The sequence below is a fragment of the Somniosus microcephalus genome, chromosome 8 (genome assembly GCF_052327205.1).
Source record: "Somniosus microcephalus isolate GS21.2 chromosome 8, FLI_Smic_1.0, whole genome shotgun sequence".
NCBI lineage: Eukaryota > Metazoa > Chordata > Chondrichthyes > Squaliformes > Somniosidae > Somniosus > Somniosus microcephalus.
The window spans coordinates 24,002,389-24,017,362 of NC_140994.1; positions in this window are offsets into that span (position 1 = coordinate 24,002,389).

Genomic DNA, 14,974 nt, shown 5'->3' on the forward strand with positions numbered 1-14,974 from the left:
CCACCGGTTCCCCTTTATCCACAGCGCATGTTACTTCCTCAAAGAACTCCAATAAATTGAAATGACATTCACCTCCTGTGTCACTTGCAGCCACACAGCTTTAGTCTGTTGTGGAGGCCTTTTCCTCCCTGAAGAAGGAAACAGCATTTCCTTATTTGTTCTTGCTCCCTCCACCAGAGCTTGGAGCGAGTTCTCATTGAATCGGGGTGCACACTTTGGTCTGGTGCTGGACATGGTTGCAGCAGGAATCCCTCAGGAGTATGATGCTAAAGTTGAAAGGCTGAAAAAGAACCAAGGCTGCTTGCAGGCCTTAAATGCAGCTGCATAGATGACGTCATCGGAGGCGAGTTTCAGCATCAAAATACTACTTGGGCCAGAGGTTCCCACACGCTGGAAATCAAGTGCCCAATTAGGGCTAAATTGCTCATTTGTCCCACCTCACATCAGAGGCAGGGTCCAGACATGCCAACCACCTGACATGCCCCCAGCCCGCCCCCAATGACAAAATCCAGCCCACAGGGTCCACATGCAGCTCAGCAAATCTGGGAGCACCCTGTGGCCTCCGACGAGGACTCTCCACTGCTGTCACTGTCTCCGCCATCTGCTGATGCTCACTTGTGAGCTGTGATACACCAGGTGACAACACTACTCTATCTCCCGAAGGTCCCACTGAGTTGTGCGTTTCTGCGCTGGCGCAGGGTGCGCTTAATTCTGCTGATGCTGTGCCCGCAGAGGTTGCAGGTTCCTCTGAGGAGTCTTCAGGCTCAGGCTCTTCCTCCTGGACAGTGGGGAGGGGGGCTGTCGATGGTCCTGTGGGGGAGTAAAAGCATGAGTTACACATGTGATATTAACATAGCATGCACATTGAATTGTGCAGATGATCATAAGTCAATCTGTATGAGCATCAGGAGCCATATCAGTCACTCCTGCAATGTAAATGAGAGAGATGCAGAAAATGAACCAAGGCTGCTTAGAGCCCTTAAATGCAGCTGGATAAATGACGTCATAAGAGGCGAGTTTCAGGCCCAAACGACTAAGTGGGCCAGGGGAGCGCACCCGCAGGGAATCAATTGCCCAATTACGGCAAAATCGCAAAATTATCCTGCCTGACAGTGGAGGCGGGAGCGGGACCCCCCAACCCACCACCAATGGCAAAAGCGAGCCCAAAGAGTCTGCAACGGGATACAGATAGGCTAAGTGAGTGGGCAAAAATGTGGCAGATGGAGTATAATGTGGTAATATGTGAGGTTATCCACTTTGGTAGGAAGAATAGAAAAGCAAAATATAATTTAAATGGAGAGTGATGACAGAATGCTGCAGTACAGAGGGATCTGGGTGTCCTCGTATATGAAACACAAAAAAGTTAGCATGCAGGTACAGCAAGTAATTAGGAAGGCAAATGGAATGTAGCCCTTTACTGCAAGGGGGATGGAGTATAAAGGTAGGGAAGTCTTGCTACAACTGTACAGACGTTGGTGAGACCACACCTGGATTACTGCGTACAGTTTTGGTCTCCTCATTTAAGGAGGGGTATACTTGCATTGGAGGCAGTTCAGAGAAGGTTCACTAGGTTGATTCCTGAGATGAAAAGGTTGTCTTATGAGGAAAGGTTGAGCAGGTTGGGCCTATACTCATTGGAGTTTAGAAGAATGAGAAGTGATCTTATTGAAACATATAAGACTCTGAGGGGGCTTGACAGAGTAGATGCTGAGAGGATGTTTCCCCTCGTTGGGTAATCTAGAACTGGGGGCATAGTCTCAGAATAAGAGGTTGCCCATTTAAGATGGAGATGAGGGGGAATTTCTTTTCTCAGAGGGTCGTGAATCTTTGGAATTCTCTGCCCCAGAGAGCTGTAGAGGCGGAGTCAATTGAATATATTCAACAACAACAACTTGTATTTATATAGCACCTTTAATGTAGTAAAACATCCCAAGGAGTGTTATAAGACAAAAAATTTGACACCGATCCACATAAGGATAAATTAGGGCAAGTGACCAAAAGCTTAGTCAAAGGGGTAGAAACATAGAAACATAGAAACATAGAAGATAGGAGCAGGAGTAGGCCATTCGGCCCTTTGAGCCTGCTCCGCCATTCAACGAGATCATGGCTGATCATCCAGACCCTAGCACCCGGTCCCTACACCGACAGCCATCCCACCCAAGCCCTATCCCCGTAAGGAGCATCTTAAAGGAGGAAAGAGAGGCAGTGAGGTGGACAGGTTTAGGCAGGGAATTCCAGAGTTTAGGGCCTAGGCAACAGAAGGCACGACCACCAAAGGTTGAGCGATTATAATCAGGGATTCTCAAGAGGGCAGAATTAGAGGAGTGCAGATATCTCGGGGGGTTGTGGGGCTGAAGGAGATTACAAAGATAGGAAGGGGCGAGGCCATGGAGGGATTTGAAAACAAGGATGAGAATTTTCAAATCAAGGCGCTGCGTAATCGGGAGCCAATGTAGGTCAGCGAGTACAGGGGTGATGGGCGAACGGGACTTGGTGCGAGTTAGGACACGGGTAGCCGAGTTTGGATGACCTCAAGTTTACGTAAGGTGGAATGTGGGAGGCCAGCCAGGAGTGTGTTGGAATAGTCAAGTCTAGAGGTAACAAAGGCATGGATGAGGGTTTCAGCAGCGGATGAGCTGAGGCAAGTGTGGAGACGGGCGATGTTACGGAGGTGGAAATAGGCGGTCTTTGTTATGCTGCGGATATGTGGTCGGAAGCTCACTTCAGGGTCAAATATGACACCAAGGTTGCGAACAGTGTGGTTCTGCCTCAGACAGATGTTAGGGAGAGGGATGGAGTCAGTTGCTAGGGAACGGAATTTGTGGCGGGGACCGAAAACAATGGCTTCGGTCTTCCCAATATTTAATTGGAGAAAATTTTTGCTCATCCAGAACTGTATGTCAGACAAGCAGTCTGACAATTTAGACACCGTGGAGGGGTCGAGAGAAGCGGTAGTGAGGTAGAGCGGGGTGTCGTCAGTGTACATGTGGAAACTGACGCTGTGTTTTCGGATGATGTCACCAAGGGGCAACATGTAGATGAGAAATAGGAGGGGGCCAAAGATAGATCCTTGGGGGACACCAGAGGTAACGATGCGGGAGCGGGAAGAGAAGCCGTTGCAGGTGATTCTCTGGTTACGATTAGATAGATAAGAATGGAACCAGGCGAGTGCAGTCCACCCAGCTGGACAACGGTGGAGAGGCGTTGGAGAAGGATAGAGTGGCTGCAGAAAAGTCGAGAAGGACGAGGAGGGATAGTTTACCTTTGTCACAGTCACAAAGATGTCATTTGTGACTTTGATGAGAACCATTTCGGTACTGTGGCAAGGGCGGAAACCTGATTGGAGGGATTCAAACATGGAATTGCGGGAAAGATGGGCATGGATTTGGGAGGCGACAACACGTTCAAGGACTTTGGAGAGGAAAGGGAGGTTGGAGATGGGGCGGTAGTTTGCAAGGACGGAGGGATCAAGGTTTGATTTTTGAGGAGAGGGGTGATGACGGCAGATTTGAGGGAGAGGGGAACAGTACCTGAGGAGAGAGAACTGTTAACAATATGAGCTAACTTGGGAGCCAGAAAAGGAAGTTGGGTGGTCAGCATTTTGGTGGGTTTTCCCCTTGAACCATATTCAACTCATTTTGCTAAGCCTCCTTGGTGCCATAGTTGGTCAAATGATATCCTGATATTAAGCACAATTACTCTCCCCTCTCCTCTGGCATTCAGACCTGGTGCCCATGCCTGGAATAAGGCCATGATGAGGCCTGGAGCCAAGTAATTCTGGCAGAACCTGAGCAAGATATTGGTGAGTTGGTGTCGCTTGATAGCACTATTGATGATGACTCCTTCCATTACTCTGCTCAATCCCGAAGCCATAAAAGAGATAAGAGATAAGAGATATTGCGCTGTAGACAGCTTTAAGTCTCACCCTGTTCTTTTTCCCACTCTTCTAGTAATAACAATTAGTTTTTGCAATAACAAGAATGATTCTGGAATAGTGAGCAATTTTGGCAGACGAGAGCAGGGCCCGATAGTGCTTTATGTGGTCCAGCCAGATCTGGCGGTGAATAGCTAAACCAGTTGTCCGCCATACCCGCTCAAGCCTGCGTCCCTTGGACTTAAGGGAGTAAAGATGAGGGCCGTACCAGGGGGAACAGCCAGGGTGAGAGTGGGTAATTGTTTTAGTAGGGACTAGGGCATCAAAGATAGTGGTGAGGGTGTGGTTGAGCAGATCGGTAGCTGCAGAAATGGTGAATGGAGGGCCAGAGGCTGGACAGTTGGGACTTCGTAAGTGCAGTTGTAATAGAGTTGGGAGAGAGTTTTTTCCAGGGGCCGACACAGAAGGAAGTAGGGTTGGGGGAGCTGGATGGAAGGGGGATGTGGGTGGACAGTCCAAAGATGTGCGGGTTAGGTTGATTGGCCATGATAAAAATTGGCCCTTAGTGTTAGGGGGGATTAAATACGTGGGGTTACGGGGTTACTGGGATAGGGCTTGGGTGGGATGGCTGTCGGTGTAGGGACCGGGTGCTAGGGGTTGGATGATCAGCCATGATATCGTTGAATGGCGGAGCAGGCTCGAAGGGCCGAATGGCCTACTCCTGCTTCTATCTTCTATGTTTCTATGTTTCTAGAGCGATATGAGGAAATGGTCAGAGATGGCCTTATCTGCAATTGACACGATGGGAGTAGCGAGGCCACGAGAGATGGCAAGGTCGAGGGGGTGGCCATGAATATGAGTTGGGGAGTTACATGGAGGGAGAGATTAAGGGAGGATAGGAGGCGAGTGAACTCAGAGGAGAGAGAGCATGATGAATTGAGATGGAGGTTGAAATCACTGAGGATGAGAAGTCATTTGGTACAGAGGCTGATGGAGGAGAAGTGTGAAGATATCTCAGTAATAAAAATTTTATGGTACTTAGGTGGGCGTTAGAGAACAAGGGGGAAAAATTTGGTTGGTTTGCGCCTCCCGTTAGCGCCTTAAGAGGGCATGAATGGGGCGCAAAGCAACTAGCGCCCGGGCGGGGCGATGTTTGCGCAGCTTGCGAAATTGACGACATTTTGCAGCAATCTCCTGAGCCCGCAGATCATGATGTCAGTCGAGCGTGCAGCGCCCTGGTAGCGCCCCGGACCGGATATTGAGTGGCGCCCCCTGCCTTACCGCCTGCCGCTAGCAACGACAGGTTGAGGGAAGCGTTTTGCAGTCTGGAAGGGACTGGCGGAGCGCTATTTAAAGGCAACCGCTTCCTGCCTTTTTTTGTCAGCGACATTTTTGCACCACGCATTCTGAGAGAGAGCGAGAGACTTCTGGAGAGATTCAATGCTGTGTGAAGGAGTTTTGGGTACTGAGCAGCACGTTGCAGGTTCATTTTGATTTGATCTTTCTTGCATCGATTTAGAAGAGACTATGCGGACTGCATCCTGAGCTCTTTCCCTGGGCCTTTCCATTGTTCTTTCCAGCAGATTTGATGTACAGGTCTCTCCAGGCTGAGATCCAAGGCTGCAATGAGCTGGGTGTGGATGGAGAGCAAGATCGACCCTCCCCTTTAAAAACTGGCTGGCGCCGGTGTGTCTGTGTTCCATTGCTGACTGACATCACATGAGCTTCGCCAGCGCTCTGAGGTAGTGCCTCACTCCTCGGCGTTAGCGCCTTAAGAGAGGTACGCCTGGTTTAGCGCTCCAATCACCTCCAGGGGCGATAGAAGTCATGTTTGCAGTCGGAGGCGATAATTAGCGCCAGGCGCTAAACTTTGCGCCCGGCTGATAATTGCACCCGAAACGGGGCGATACTGAATTTCTCCCCCCAAGAATTTTAAATGAGAGGTGAGAGGGGTGGAATAAGGTGAGATGCTCAAAGGAGGAGAAACTGCCGGAGGAATAGGGGGACAGACCAAGGTGTGATTTGGTGATGAGAGCCACACCACCACCACAGCGGTCTGAGCGGGGCAAGTGGTGGAAGGTATAGCCAGGTGGGGAGGCTTCATTTAATGGTAAGGTGACATCACCCCTCAACCAAGTTTCTGTCAGAGCCATGATATCAATGCAGTCATCCACGATAAGCTCATGGATGGCAAGTGCCTTGTTCGCAAGTGAATGGACATTCTGGAGGGAGATGTGGAGAGGGTCGGTGATGGCTGCCCCACTGCCAGCATCCACAGGGTCAGCGCTGAGGGGGATGAGTTGGATGGGGAAGAGATTGGTGAGATTTGCCCCCAGTGGGCGCGCTGGGCGGGAAGGTTGGCGAGAGAGTAGTATGGGACAGTTGGGGTTGCTGCTCGTAAGGAGGCAGCGACAAGTGCCTCGATGGGCCCTTCATAGGATGCCAAGAGAGGCACAGAGGGAAACTGTGGGCTTATCTAAGAGGGAGTCAAGCCTGGGACAGCAGCAGAAGAGTAGGAAGGTCGAAGAGTAATGAAGGATTGGGGTAGGGATTTGGGATCAAGGCAGCGATAGATAGATATTTGAGCTACAGGGGAGTCAAGGGTTATGGGGAGCGGGCAGGAAAGTGGAGTTGAGGCCATGATCAGATCAGCCATGATCTTATTGAATGGCGGAACAAGCTCGAAGGGCCGAATGGCCTACTCCTGCTCCTATTTCTTATGGGGGTGATTTTTTTCACTGGAGGCGAGATGGAGGCGGGTTTCGAACCCGACCTCATTAATTCTAATTTTCCCGCCTTTCCCGACTCCAGACCCGCCTCCTCCGGCATCAGAAAATTGCCCCCTATGTTCTTATGAGTTATCCCCGGAGTCCTGGCCAATACTTAGCACTCAAACAACATTAGTAAAACAGATTATCTGGCCATTATCACATTGTCGTTCATGGAAGCTGCCACATCTCCTACATTACAACAGTGACTGCACTTCAAAAGTACTTCATTGTCGGTAAAGCTCTTTGGCACAGCCTGAGGGCGTGAAAAGCGCTACATAAATACAAGACTTTCTTTCTTCTTTTCTTTCTGTAAAGATTGGATATAGCTGCTAGTCATCCAGCCGCTTAACTTTGGCAGCCTTTGAGTGTTAATGCACTCCTTGACATTTTTCTTTGAAACTAAAATCTGATACTGTGAGCTCGTTTACCTGTTTCCTGTGAGGAAACATGCAAGCCAATCTCTAAAAATCAGCTGGTATAATCTTTTCCTTTAGGCTGGGTGCGGGTGGCGAATTTTACCGGCCCTCGTGATCAAACAGAAGGGAGAACTCCAAAGCAGGTGAAGGTATACATGGCACACTCAGGGTTAATATAGAACTTAGTTCGAAAAAAGAAGTCCACAGGGAAACTTCAAGGAGCATTTTAACAAAATAAGGACCATGTATTACTTTTCACTTCTGGTAATGTTCCTTCAGGCTGTCTCTGCGTGTAAAAGATACTGATCTACATCACGTACTCTTCGATCCTGGCGATAACCAGTTAGTCCACATGTATTCTTGTAAACTGTTGTGGGTGGGCATTCATTTTTTAAATCTACATATAGGGGAGATGAATAAGCCTTTTCAGTGTTTATCTGTTCTTCAGAGGAGTTTGAGTGGCTCACCATTTCCACAGCAGAGTCCAGGGATGCAAAGTGGAGGCCACAGTATAAGCTTATGGAGAACATTAAAAAAGATTCCAAAGCAAATCTGATAGCTAAATGTTCATAGTTATGTATTTTTAGTTGCTATCTACAGATGAAATTACTTCAATTTGGAGGCATAGTGACACAGAGGGCTCAATTTTACCAGCCCTGAGGAGGCGGGTTTGGATGTGTGTCAGCTGGTAAAATCGGAAAAAATGGCTTCAGACACCCAACCCGCCTCCATCCCGCCCCCACACGAGTTTCCTGAGTGTCTGTTCAGCTGCTCCCAAACTGACCCGACTCCAACCGGTGGGACAGGTAATTTAGGCAGTTAAGAGCCTGTTAACTGCCTTGATATTCCTATTATGACAGAGGTTTCCCATTTTCGTGCCTCTGGCTCCTGTTTCCCGTCTTGTCAGAAACAGTCCAGCTGCAAGGAGACGAGTTGGTGGAGGACATGATCTGTAGTCATTATTGATGCAGAACTTTAAAAGCGCTCCTGTAACATGGCTGACATTCAAATGCAACAACTTTGTTGTTGGAGGTTTGGGCTATGATTTTGCAAATCTACTGACCTTGTGACTGGTCAAGCTGACACACATCTGCTGTTTGAACTGATTGGGAATAATTTCAGGCCACTTTGAGTGTGCGCTTGCAAGCTTCTTGCCTCAACTGAAATCTATAACAACGGGATGGGAACCATTTACATCCTCTCATCCTGGTCGTCAGATTCGGAGGAAGAGCAGCGCGGCTTAGTGCTGCCGGATGAACAAGTGGCTCAGCACACAGCCTCCTTGGAGGAAGATGAAGAGGACGAAGAAGAGGACAAGGAAGAGGATGAGGAGGATGATGGGGAGTGACGCCTTGCGGGTTTGGATGTGGCCAATACAGCAGCAGACGACCACATTGCTGGCCGTCAGGCAAGGGATGCACTCATCCATGCCAGATTCACGTAATCTTATTCTTCAACCACAGGTGGCTGGCACATGGAGATGAATATAAGTCCGACATTCTCAAAACCCCAGGCATCATCTGCCCAATAAACGGTGGTTTGCGCTCAGTGTCACCACCAACATTCTACATGAAAATCACCCTGAGCCCTCACTCTTGAACTTCCATTTCCCAGAACAAGAGGCCACACTTTAGGTGATCTCAGCAGATCATTAAACCCTTTTCCACACTGAACCCATGTGCGTCTGCATACAGACCTCGAGCTCACCTCCTCAGCAATTTGCAGCCAAGCTGCCTTGGTTTGCTGAGGAGGCCTCCTCCTTCCGTTCCCAGAGCAGAGGAGTTCTTGGCCTCCTGTAACTCCCTCAACAAGAGCATGGAGAGAGCCCTCATTGAACCTGGGTGCAGCCTTAGTTATTGCGGCTTCCGTTCCTGGAACAGCCAGCACCATTAAGAGAAAAAAGCATTAATGTCACTAATCCAATGACTGGGAATAGTCTGGCATCTTTTTCATTTGATAGTCAGATAATAAATTGATATATAAAAAAAAAAAAAAAAATTCTGGAATAATATGACCAGCAATTTCATTCATGAAATGTTGTTCAGAACAGACACTGTCAACTCCCCTTTCTATATATTACAGCACCAAACCATCACATTGACATTTTTCCCAAAGGGACATGGCCCCTTTAAATTTTCATCCAAACAACACGTCATCAGACACGCGAAACTGACAGCCTCCAAGCAATTGCCTGGAGGGACCCGCACGTCAGCCGTAACGAGGCCAATCAAGGAAAAATCGTAAGTTGTGGGAGGCGGCAGCCAGGAGCGGGTCGGAAAGCCTCTGAACAGCGGACCTGCACTCAAACTGCCTCCATTAGGAAAATCACGGCCAGAGTTCTTGTAAACAGAAATATTCAGCCTACACTGTTTCATCTCCTTGAGTCAGTGCAGTCCTTGTTTCATTTATACTAGTGTGGTGAACATAATATGAATTAAGATTTTTTTCCACCAAACCCACCATTTTGTGTTTATTCACTGTTCAAAGGACCTGTTGGGCCGAATGGCCTGTTTCTGAGATGTAAGTACTATGTAGTACTTTCAAGCACCTGAAATTATCAGGGTTAACTTGGGTAAAATAAGTTGAAAGAACCCTTTCAATCGTGGTAATATGCAACAGCACAACAGCTACCAATTAAATCCTACATGGCAGAGCGTACATTTCAAGGCTAATAACCTGTGGATTACAAATACCAAATCCTCCCAAACAATGGAAATGTCACAATCAATCTTTCCTTACTATAAGACTCTCTGATTATTTTACACACAGATTACCTTGCCTTTGTACTGCAATAGCAGCTTTCATACACATTGCAAGTTCCCGAGCACCTCAGCTATACCACTGAGGTAAGACGCTGAGCAGAAAGCAGTCAGAGGGTGGGAAAACCCAGAAGGTGAGCTGCTCAGGCCAACCTGATGAAACTTCTGAGTGACTGGCTGAAACGAAACATGGGAAGAGGCCTGGAAACAAGTTACTTGCTCAGATTTTTGGCCAGATAATGGCTCAGGCTAAAAATAGGAGAAAACAATTTTTTAAAAAAACCTTTTGAAATGAGAACAAAGATTGCCTTCAAGAACAGCAACCTTACTCCAAAAAAAAACACATTTTGGTAACTGCTGACTGGAGTTCTAGTCCATTCTGGTATTTGTATTCGGTCCCCAATTACAGAGCTCACTGTAACAACAAATGCTCACAGGAACCTGGGTTAGACAAGAGGCAACTTAAATGAACAAAGTAAACGTTTTCAATGAGGGAGTCGGAACTTGTGTGTAAAATAATCAGAGTGTCTTATAGTAAAGAAAGATTGATTGTGACATTTCCGTTGTTTGGGAGGGTTTAGTAATTGTGTTCCACGGGTTAGTAGCCTTGAAATGTACTCTCTGCCATGTAGGATTTAATAAATGAAAGTTGTTTTTGGATGACTATCTGAAAGAGTGAAGGTGCTGTCTATCAGACGTGCCAATTAAATCTTCAATTTGGTGTTTATTCTATCAAGTGTGGCTTCTCCTTTGATTTCCTATTCACAGCACCCCAACTCTTCCAACAGACGTGTCTCTTTTTCTGTCTCCTTCCCTTTCACTTCGATTCCATTAACTTTCTTTTTTTTCTCGATCCTGAAAGTTGCTTTAACTATCTTCACCAGCACGAATTAGGGCTGATTTTGTGATCCTGGCTAAAAGGTCACTGGGACCACATCTTGGGGACCACCACAAGTGCAAGCCCAGCAGAGAGCTGGCCATGCTGGATATCATCAGCCCAGCTTCTGTACCGCAGTTTAAACATGCGCCCTGTTCCACTCGTGCCTTGTGCGAGGAGCATGACTACATGGCAACGCGATAAATTGTGTGAGCAAGGGATGTGGCAACTTAAAGGAAGTAACAAAAAATGACGGAGCCTTGTTGAAGGTTCAAAATTTCTTCAGACAAGAGTGATGGCACTGTAGACTACCTTAGTGTACAAGAATCATGACAGCTGACAGGAGAACAAGCAGTCACATGCATATTGCAGTGCTGGTGGTCACAGACGAGCTGCTTCTTGGTATGGTGGTAGCCTTTCCTGTTCTTGAAAGCCACAGTATTGCAGAAGAGAGTGCATAAAGTCATGTTTTTCCCCATCTGTCGTTCCTTGGACAGTATGGGATCTGAGTACTTTATGTACTTTTTACTTGTTCCTGGGATGTGAGAAATCTTCCAAGGCTGCATTGATTGCCCATCCCTAGTTGTCCTGTGAAAATGGTGGTGGGCTTTCTCCTGGAACTGCTGCAGTCCTTACGTGATGGCACTTCCACAATGGTTTTAGGTAGGAAATTTTGGGATATTGACCTAGTGACGATGAAGGAACGGTGCTGTATGTCCAAGTCAGGATGGTGTTTAACTTCGAAGGGAACTTGGAGATTGTGGTGTTTCCAGGATCTTGCCATTCTTATCCTTATTGGTGGTAGAAGTCATGTTGCCTAGCGATGCCATTGAAGAAACCTTGGTGAGTTGGTTCAGTGCCTTCTGTAGGTCGTGCATACTGCACCCACTGTGCGACAGTGTTGGAGGGGATTTATATTTAGTTCCCTGACAGGAGTACCAATCAACTGAATTGTTCTGTCCTAGATGGTGTTGAGCTTTTAAAGTATTGTTGCAGCTGCACCAGTACAGGCAACGGTGAGTATTCCATCACACTCCAGAGGAATTGAAGGGTCAGGAGTTGAGCCACTCATTGCAGAGTACTGAGTTTCTGTCTGGGTCTTGTAGCCACATTGTTGATATGGCTGATCCATTTAAGCTTCTGGTCAATGGTGCCCCCCCTGATATTGAGGGTGGCAGGATCGGTGATGGTGATGGCGTTGAAGATCAGGGGAAGGCGATTGGGCCTTTTCTTGTTGGAGATGGTCATTGTCTGCCAAATATGTGGTAAGAATGTTACCTGCTGCTTGTTAGCCCAAGCCTTGATGTTATCCAGATTGTACTGTAGGGTGGCATAGTCTGCTTCATTATCGTGGGAATTGTGAATGATGCTGAACACTATAGAATCATCAATGAACAGCCTCACCACTGACCTTAAGATAGAGGGGTGGTCATTGACAAAGCAGCTGAAGATGTTTGGGCTGCGATTGCTGCCCTGGAAAGCACCTGCAGTGATGTCCTGAGGCTGTGATTATTGGTCTTGAACAGACAATCTATCTTTTTGTCAGTTTTGACTCCAGCCACTGGAGGGTTTTCCCCTTGAACCATATTCACCTCAGTTTTGCTAAGCCTCCTTGGTGCCATAGTTGGTCAAATGATGCCCTGATATTAAGCACAATTACTCTCACCTCTCCTCCGGCATTCAGATCTGGTGCCCATTCCTGGAATAAGGCTATAATGAGGTCTGGAGCCAAGTAATTCTGGCAGAACCTGAGCAGGATAGTGGTGAGTTGGTGTCGCTTGATAGCACTATTGATGATGACTCCTTCCATCACTCTGCTCATTCCCAAAGCCATAAAAGAGATGAGATATTGCGCTGTAGACAGCCTTAAGTCTCACCCTGTTCTTTTTCCCTCTCTTCTAGCAATAACAATTCGTTTTTACAATAACAAGGCAACTTGTGATACTACACCTGCCTGGAGTCAACAGACAGTCCAAAAGCAGCGTATTTTTGTAGAACAGTAGCTCTAGCTAAAGCTTAGGGTCATTTAACTACTGCAATGCCTAATCCCTCTGAATACCCTCATAAGCCTATATTCTTACAAATGATACAAAAGATTAGTCTCTGTGATCTCATCTGTGGCTGAATTTACCTGATGAGCAATAGCAGGCCTTGAATGTGTCAGGTAATGGCCCATAATTTCCGATCTCTGCGGGTGTGCACGAGGATACGCTGAAAACCGGCATTTCTGATCTGTCAAGAATGCTCTTGACAGATCGGACGCCTGCCCTGGAGAAGGGCCTCTGCGGGTGGAGAGTTCCGCTTTCTGCAGAACCTCCGCCCACTGAAATCCCTTAAAAATCTTACGCCTGGTAAAAACAGGCATAAGGCCAGCATAAGAGTTTAAAAAAGTAAAAAAATAAATATTTTTTTTTTCACTCATTTATAATTTTAAAGTACTTTTAAAAAAGGTAAGTTTATTTTTAGCCCGGTGAAAAATAAATTTTTGTTTAAAATATTGAATTTAATGTAATTTTAACTCATTTTAAAAACATGATTAAAAAAAATGTATTTAATGTTTTGAGATGGCCCAGTAATTCCGTTCCAAACGCGTGAGTACGGTCGGGGTACTCACGTGTCTGGCCGGAGGAAATGCCGGTTTTCAGCATGCACAGCGCATGCGGAGAAAACCGGCATTTCCTGTCCTCTGAACGAAGGGGTTCAGAGGCACAGCGCGTGCGACTGCACAGGCAGCGCGTGCGCAGTGAACTTCGTCGATTTCATTCATGGATTCAGTGAGGTTAAGTCCTTACAACTTACACATGAAAAAAGCATGTGTAAAGTTGCTCCAGAGGCTGCGGAGGAAGATATATTTTATCGTGGAGCTTCTGAAAGGCAATATTTTTGTTTGGGAAAGGGAGGAAAGTTATTTTAAGAAATGATGAGGTAAGTGATATACCTATCAATTTATCCAATGAAAAGCGACGAGTTAAGAAAGTAACTATAGGTTTTTATTGGCTAAATAACAGAGCCCACCCTCGTGGGTGATCGGATCCAACAAGGAGGAATACCAGCCAGTCGACCACCTTTATACCTGGGCAGGTAGGTGGAGCCGTGGGCGGAGTCAGCAGAGGTCAGCCCAGGTATAACAGCGTGACAAGAGGCGACCTCGTATAGTGATACAACAGTGTGAACAGTGATAACCATAGAGTAACGATATAACAGTGATAACTATAGTGTAACGATAGTGAACGATAAAAGTGGTTTACCACAGTAAGTTTTAAAGTTTAATTTTTTTTTTTAAACGGGTTTTCAGTACTGTAGGTAGAAGGAGCAATTGTGGCTGTGTGAATTGAATTTGCTGTGTTTATTAAATGTGAAAATGACTGTTCTAAAATGAGTAATGTAACATTTCCAACATTTTTAAGAAAGAAACTTTTCATCAGTAATATATTCTTTTAAGTAATTATGTATGTATGTCCGTATATATTCCTTTACATATATGTATATATTCCTTTACTTATGTGTATGAATGTATGTATTTAATTATGATTTGCCAATAAGTTACTTTCACTGAAAGTCATAATTAAATACATACATTCATACACATAAGTAAAGGAATATATACATACATATACGCAAAGGAATATATACAGACATACATACATAATTACTTAAAAGAATATATTACTGATGAAAAGTTTCTTTCTTAAAAATGTTGGAGTCATTTTCACATTTAATAAACACAGCAAATTCAATTCACATAGCCACAATTGCTCCTTCTACCTACAGTACTGAAAACCCGTTTTAAAAAACAAAAATAAACTTTAAAACTTACCTCAGCATTTCTTAAAATAACTTTCCTCCCTTTCCTAAACAAAAATATTGCCTTTCAGAAGCTCCACGATAAAATATATCTTCCTCAGCAGCCTCTGGAGCAACTGTACGCATGCTTTTTTCGTGTGTAAGTTGTAAGGACTTAACCTCACTGAAAGCATGAATGAAACCGGCGAATTTTACTGCGCACGCGCTGCCTGTGCAGTCGCACGCGTTCTCCCTCTGAACCCCTTCGTTCAGAGGACAGGAAATGCCGGTTTTCCCCGCATGCGCTGTGCATGCTGAAAACCAGCATTTCCTCCGGCCAGACGCGTGAGTACCCCGACCGTACTCACGCGTTTGGAACGGAATTACTGGGCCAACATTTTACATGTCAATAAAATGAAAAATTTAACAATTGCACGATTTGCCCCCTCGCATCTGCGACTGAGGGTCCAAGGAGGTGCATTGCGCAAGAGGTC